Here is a 6,805-nt window from a genome sequence, read left to right as displayed (position 1 = left end):
ATTATTAATCCCATACCGTAACTATCCCAAAACTTATCTTATAGTTTACTTAGTTTGTATACGGAAGGAACTACAAGTCAATTCTAGCAAAACCAATAATAATAATAATAATAAATTATAGCAGTTGCATTTAACCATTGTTATTATAAAATACTATATGCGTATATTTCGTATGTTTTAAGACTACGAGGACGTGTTTATCAATTTTTGTACTTGGATAATGCATAATATTTATGTCTACATCGTCTGCATGGTTGTTTGAAATCTAACTAAGTGTTAAATACGATGTTTTATCAGAATCTTAAAACTCATTTTTTACCTACAATCAGTTAACAATAATGGTACTGTACGATTTGCTTTCAATAACCTACCTAGGATAAAATAAAATATTTAAAAAATAATAATATACTGTACTTCAAGCAATAACATAGTGCATAATATTTAAGCAATTAATTCACTGATAACCTAATCTAACTCTGGATGCTTGATACTAATGATACTTGAAATAAACGATATCTTTTATTATAATAATGTATAATATGATACCTATATGTGCACTAAAAAATAACAATTTAACTTATTTGTAAACTGAACTTAAAATACCACAACTAAATTAGAACCACTAGGGATAAATCGTATTAAATTATAATAATTTGAACATAAAAAGCTAGAAAAATATAACATCAGACTAGTTACTTATCTGAAGTTAACACTCCAATATTATTGCTATACTATATTTTTTACATATAATATTATAATAGTTATAAATGGGAAAGTATATTAAATTATATATATATATATATGTTTCAAATATTATGATTGATATTGCGAATTGTTGGAAAATAATTATATGAATCTTATGCTTCTACTTAAAGGTGGTTTAACAATTTCAATAAACTATAAAAAAATAAAGTAAAATTATATGAGTAGGTATATATTTATCATACAAACATAAAGGCTGTAAAGGCTATAAAAGTAAAGCTAAGAATAAAAATTTAAAATAATTAAAAATGTAAGATTAGTTTACCTATTATGGCTTAAATAATCGAGTACGTTTTTAGTATGTAAATATGATTAATTCATAAATAATAATTTCATTCACCAATAAACAAAGAATATACTTTTATTTTCTTATTTCTATAATATCCATAACTTTCATAACATTCATAATATTTGATGCATAATTGAATCATAAATAACATTAAAATAGTATAATATTTATAACTAAATAGTATACATTATTCAGTACTGACAGTACCAGTACCTAATTCAAAATGTACCTAAGTAATTGTTACGTCATTAATTGCTACTGACCTTACTGCTGAAAACTGCAATACCTAACTGGTTTTGACTTAGCATCAATGCTGGTCAGTGGCAACAGCAATAAGTATAATTATAGTAAGAAAATGTCTTTAGTTAATTTTATATATGTGTATTATTATTATTATTAGCGAGTAAAAATATGATTACGATTTTTAACGATCGAACGGTATTAACTATAATAATGTACTATTTATTTGAATGTTTGTAGATTTAATTATAAATATTATATAATTTACATGTAGGATTCTACCTATAATCTATATTATAATAATAATAGATTCCATACACTTGCTATTTGGTTAATGAGATGGCTTATAATAATATACTAGCTATTTAGAAGTAGTACACGATATAATATATAACATTTGAATATTACAATAATTACCAGGATTGACTATAGAACTGTATAATTTACCAGCCAAAATTAAAATCTAGTTAGTACCAACAATAATAAACCATACCCCGGTGTTTGTAAAAATTCGTTTTTATTTTTTACAACTTACCACAACTAATGCTTACCTCTAGTAGAAACACTAAAACACATAATAAATTTTCAGTTTTCACCTAATTACCTAACTAAATAAAAACTAATTGGTATTTTAAACAAAAACGTAGTAAAAACTAAAAAAAACTAAAATGTTAGATGATAGTTTAATGCAATATACGAGAATGTGTACAAACATTCTACTGATAATTTTTGGTATTCTATAAGTTACATAAGTAAGTGCATGCCTATACGAGTAACTACTACCTACTATCTATAATAAAAACATAAAATTAAAAACTTAAAACGCATTTTTACTCAACAAAACTTTTGATTCTGATGCATAACTCTCAAGAATTCAAATTTATTTATGCAACCAAAAAATATCAAGTCCAATAAAATAGTTTAATATGCTTGGTAAATATAATCATTGTAGGTATAACTTTAATAAACTATATACCTACAAATAGATATACCGTACAATGTATACGCACTTAATGTAATTTTTAGAATTCTGAATTTTATGCAAAAACCTTAAAAATTCGCTTAAATCTCTAAAAACATTGTATAAATTATAATGTAAATACATATCTATTATTAGTATCATAATTTTAAAAATATAAAAATCTATCAAATGTAAAATATTTTAAATTAAAGATATTATATAAATTAAATACGATGTAAGTATACAACTTTTAAAATATTCATAAGATGAAAATTAAAAATAAAAAAATAATTCATAAAATGTAAGCAAAAGTTATAATTAGCGGAAATTGTTAAAAACATTAAAAAAAAAAAAAATTATCATAAAATGCAAATCTTTACAAAATAGAAGTTTCAAATTTGAAGTCTTAGTAGATAGTTACCTAATTCCAACTTTTTGTTAAGGAAGCTATGTTTTACAATAAAATAAAAATAATTAATTTTCTATAAATGTACAACCCAAGTAAATACATATTATATATACAAATATATTACCTACAATTAGTCCTACATATAACTATTTATAAATATTTAACATTTTTAATATTGCATATGATACAAAGAAAATAATAATACATTTTGATTTGGTTGAAATTTTTAAACCAAACATTTTTATTGATATACAAATTTTACATGTTTGAAATTGATTAACTTTTAAAATATATTATATACACATAACATCACTGAACTGAATATATTTTCAGTTCAGTGCTTAACATAATTATATGCAGTATAGGACTCTGTACCCATTCCGTTTATCTACTATTATTCAAGCACTTTTTAAAGAAATACTTTTACCTACACTTGAAAATCTAAAAAATTATTAAGTTAATAAGCTTTTAAGATTTGGTTATATTAGTTTACTATTTCTTTCAAACCTCAACACGACCATTGGTTCATCGTTTTCAGATCGGAATTAAACGAATATCCAGTTATTAAACTAAACTAAATAACAAACGATAAATATACACGGAAAACTTTCTTTGAAATAAGACAAACTAATTGAAAATATTCTCTGGTCTATATACTAATTATCAATAATATCCACATACATCACAAACACATCTACTAGCTCGGCATCCCGAGATTGAGACACTTCCACACGACCACATAGCATTTTATTATCATAAAACAAATGATAATTTTATGGTTGCAACACAATCGCCTTATCGACCTGCTTGACTTATTATTAGCAAGCCATTATTTTGCTAAAATGTAATATTTATACAGGGTTGTATAAGCTATATTTTTTAATTTTAATTTTAATGTTTCTCCAAAATAGTAAAATGTATGCATAATCGCTAATCGACCAATCATTGGCCAATTAATAAAGTTTAAGGGATCATTGAGCTGATTAACTCACAATATTTATCCAACCCGGAATTAGTACCCATAATAGATAATACCTATGTTTTATAAAATATTTATAAATGACTATTGGACACGACACTGCAATATATACCTACTTAAATATATATTATTATAATATTATGTATATGAGAAAGCATTGATATCATAATAACAAATAGGAAAAACAAATCATAACTTCATTTTAGCAGAGATGAAAACGTCAAGCAAATTGAAATATTTTTATAGAAAATATAACCATATATATAAGTTTGAAACATTAGTTTTTTATTACTTTTATTTGTGTACAAATGAACAATGTAAAAAGTGAAACGTAGAAAATAGGTTATCTTCGAACGAGAGTATACACATAAAAATGGATAATTCAAATAATTACTTAATTAACATCTGCAGATTTCATGAACTCGTATCGCAAAAATATGTCTACTGCTAAATAATATAGTATAATATACGAGATGATCTATTTAAATATGTATATAAGTACACTCATTATTTCAAAATGTAACTTTTTTTGAAGTTATTTTTTTTTTTTACGTAATATTACAAGTATTATATCACTACATAAAACATTTATTTAAAAAAATATATTTTTAAATTTTTTAATTTTTTTAATTTCATAATTTAAAGTAAAATATTTTTCAAACTTATAAGTATTTGTAGTACATACTAGCATCAAGGAGTAAGTGAACCAACATTTTATAATTAATTCGATTCAAAATTCGATATTTATTTATCAAAATACTATATAACGAATAGGAATGTAAAATTAAAAAATATTTATTTCAAAAATATTATTTTGTAATTACATTCGATTATGTAAAAATAATATTTTCAAAAAAGGTTACAAAATTTTTAAATTATGAGTTTATTAACACTTTAATGGACCATCTTGTAAATATGTTTACCAATTATATTCCTAAAATCACAATATAATTATTACAGAATTACCTACTCACCTATAAGGCTATATATATACGTATACTAACCTACTTTACCCTCTCGAGTATATAATAATTACCTAATAACAAGTTTATTATACTATATATTCGATTATTATCAACTCATACAATGCAGATTCAATGTCAAGGACTCAATTAAAAAATTATTCTGGTGTTATTACCTATACTATTATAATATATTATAATATATTATTATTATTATTATATTATTATTATATTATTATTATTATTATTATTATTATTATTATATATTATTATTATTATTTATTATTATTATTATTATTATTATTATTATTATTATTATTATTATTAATTTTTTATTATTAATTATTATTATTATAATATCAACAATTATATTTTTATATTTTAGTACCTAGTTGAATTTTTATTATTTATTGAGAATACTTTTAAAATATTTAAATATCGGTTCGAGATCCCTCTTTCCAATCAAATTACAACATTTAAAAATGTTTTCAAATCGTTCAAATTTAGTTTAATACAAAAACTATGTACCTCTGCATTAAATAATACTATATTATAATAAAAATTCACTATTTCATATCTCCAATATTTAAAATAACTATGTAAAATTGATTATTCTAAAAGTAAAATTTATTATGGTACCTATATACCTACATACAACTGCAGAGACAACACATACGGGTATAACATCCTAATAAATTGAACAAACTAATATAGTTAATTAAAGTTATTATACATGTTTATAGTCCTATCATATGTTGTAAAACCTCTGCATAATTGTAAATAGTATTATAATATTCATTACAATTTACAATTTACAATGTTTTAACTCGTAAGATTATAGAGAACGGGTGTTTAATCAGTCAAATTTCTTTATAAAAAAATTGCCATTCTGTTCACTTTTAAAAGTTTCATTAAAGGTATTTTGATGATGTATACGTTGAGGACAAAATAGAAAATAGACATAGTGTATAAATAGTATAATATCCCAATTAAATATCCTTATAAATCTTTTGGTCAATTATTTGTGAACTATTTATGACCTATCACCTGTGTAAACTCTATGCCATGTAAATATAAAAATAGTTTACTGTTCTAATAATAATATTGAAAAATTGTTTATAATTATTAGTTGTATTCTCAATTAGTTAAAGTTAAATCATAGATTTTTTATTATGTTATTATGTTTTGTATTTTTTTTATACCTAGTTGTCAATCTATTGTCTTTTATTATTACTATTTCCGATTTCGTATACATTTAATTTATTATATTAACATTTATTTATATAGCTAAGAATATGTTAATTTCTATCTCTAACACATAAGCTATTCGCTTAAAACAAACAGATAAATATTTAATATTTATATTTTGAAAGTTATAATGATTCAAAAAAATAATAATAATAATAATAAATAAAAAATTACTCTTAAAAATTATTATTTGAGTCATCAAGTATATAGATCTAACCTATTAATTCAATAATTTAACTTAGTATAATTTTCCTACGTATAAAACAAGTTTGTAAATGATTTTTGAATTATGAAATAAACTACACTTGTATGCATGGAGACCAAATACAAAAAGCTAAAAGACTTTTGAGTATTTAATTAATCCCCCCTCCCCTCACTCCACACAAATAACAAATTTCAGGGTGTGCCACTGAATATAAAATACAAAGTATATATACTATATAGGTAAGTTAGTTCATCAAAATCCGGTATTTTATAAATAACTTACTGAAATATTGAATAAATGAATAATAATTGTATTATAAAATTGCAGAAAATTATAATTATTATGAAATAAAATTAAATGAGAGGCACACAACATTAATTATACAGTTATTTAAAAATAAACCAATATGTAAATTATTAATTCATAATTAGGTATATACTATTATATAATACTAGGTCCAATTTTTATTTTTAAACTATTACTTCTATAATTATTATTACTATAACTTAAACTACCTATTATATTACTTTTCTCCACATAAATACGTTATCCCTATAATTTACAAGTAAATTAATATAATGCTGTATTAGTATTACTACAACAATATATTTCTTTAATGTCCTGCTTTAAATTGCTGATTAGTATAAGTATTAATATATTTTTTTTTTGAATAAAAATATTAAATGATTAGATAAAGAATACGATGGTAAAAATATTTAAATAAGATTATTATTTTATTTCTATGTAAGT

The sequence above is a fragment of the Aphis gossypii genome, chromosome 1, assembly GCF_020184175.1.
Source record: "Aphis gossypii isolate Hap1 chromosome 1, ASM2018417v2, whole genome shotgun sequence".
Taxonomy (NCBI): domain Eukaryota; kingdom Metazoa; phylum Arthropoda; class Insecta; order Hemiptera; family Aphididae; genus Aphis; species Aphis gossypii.
Note: the sequence above shows the minus strand (reverse complement) of the source record.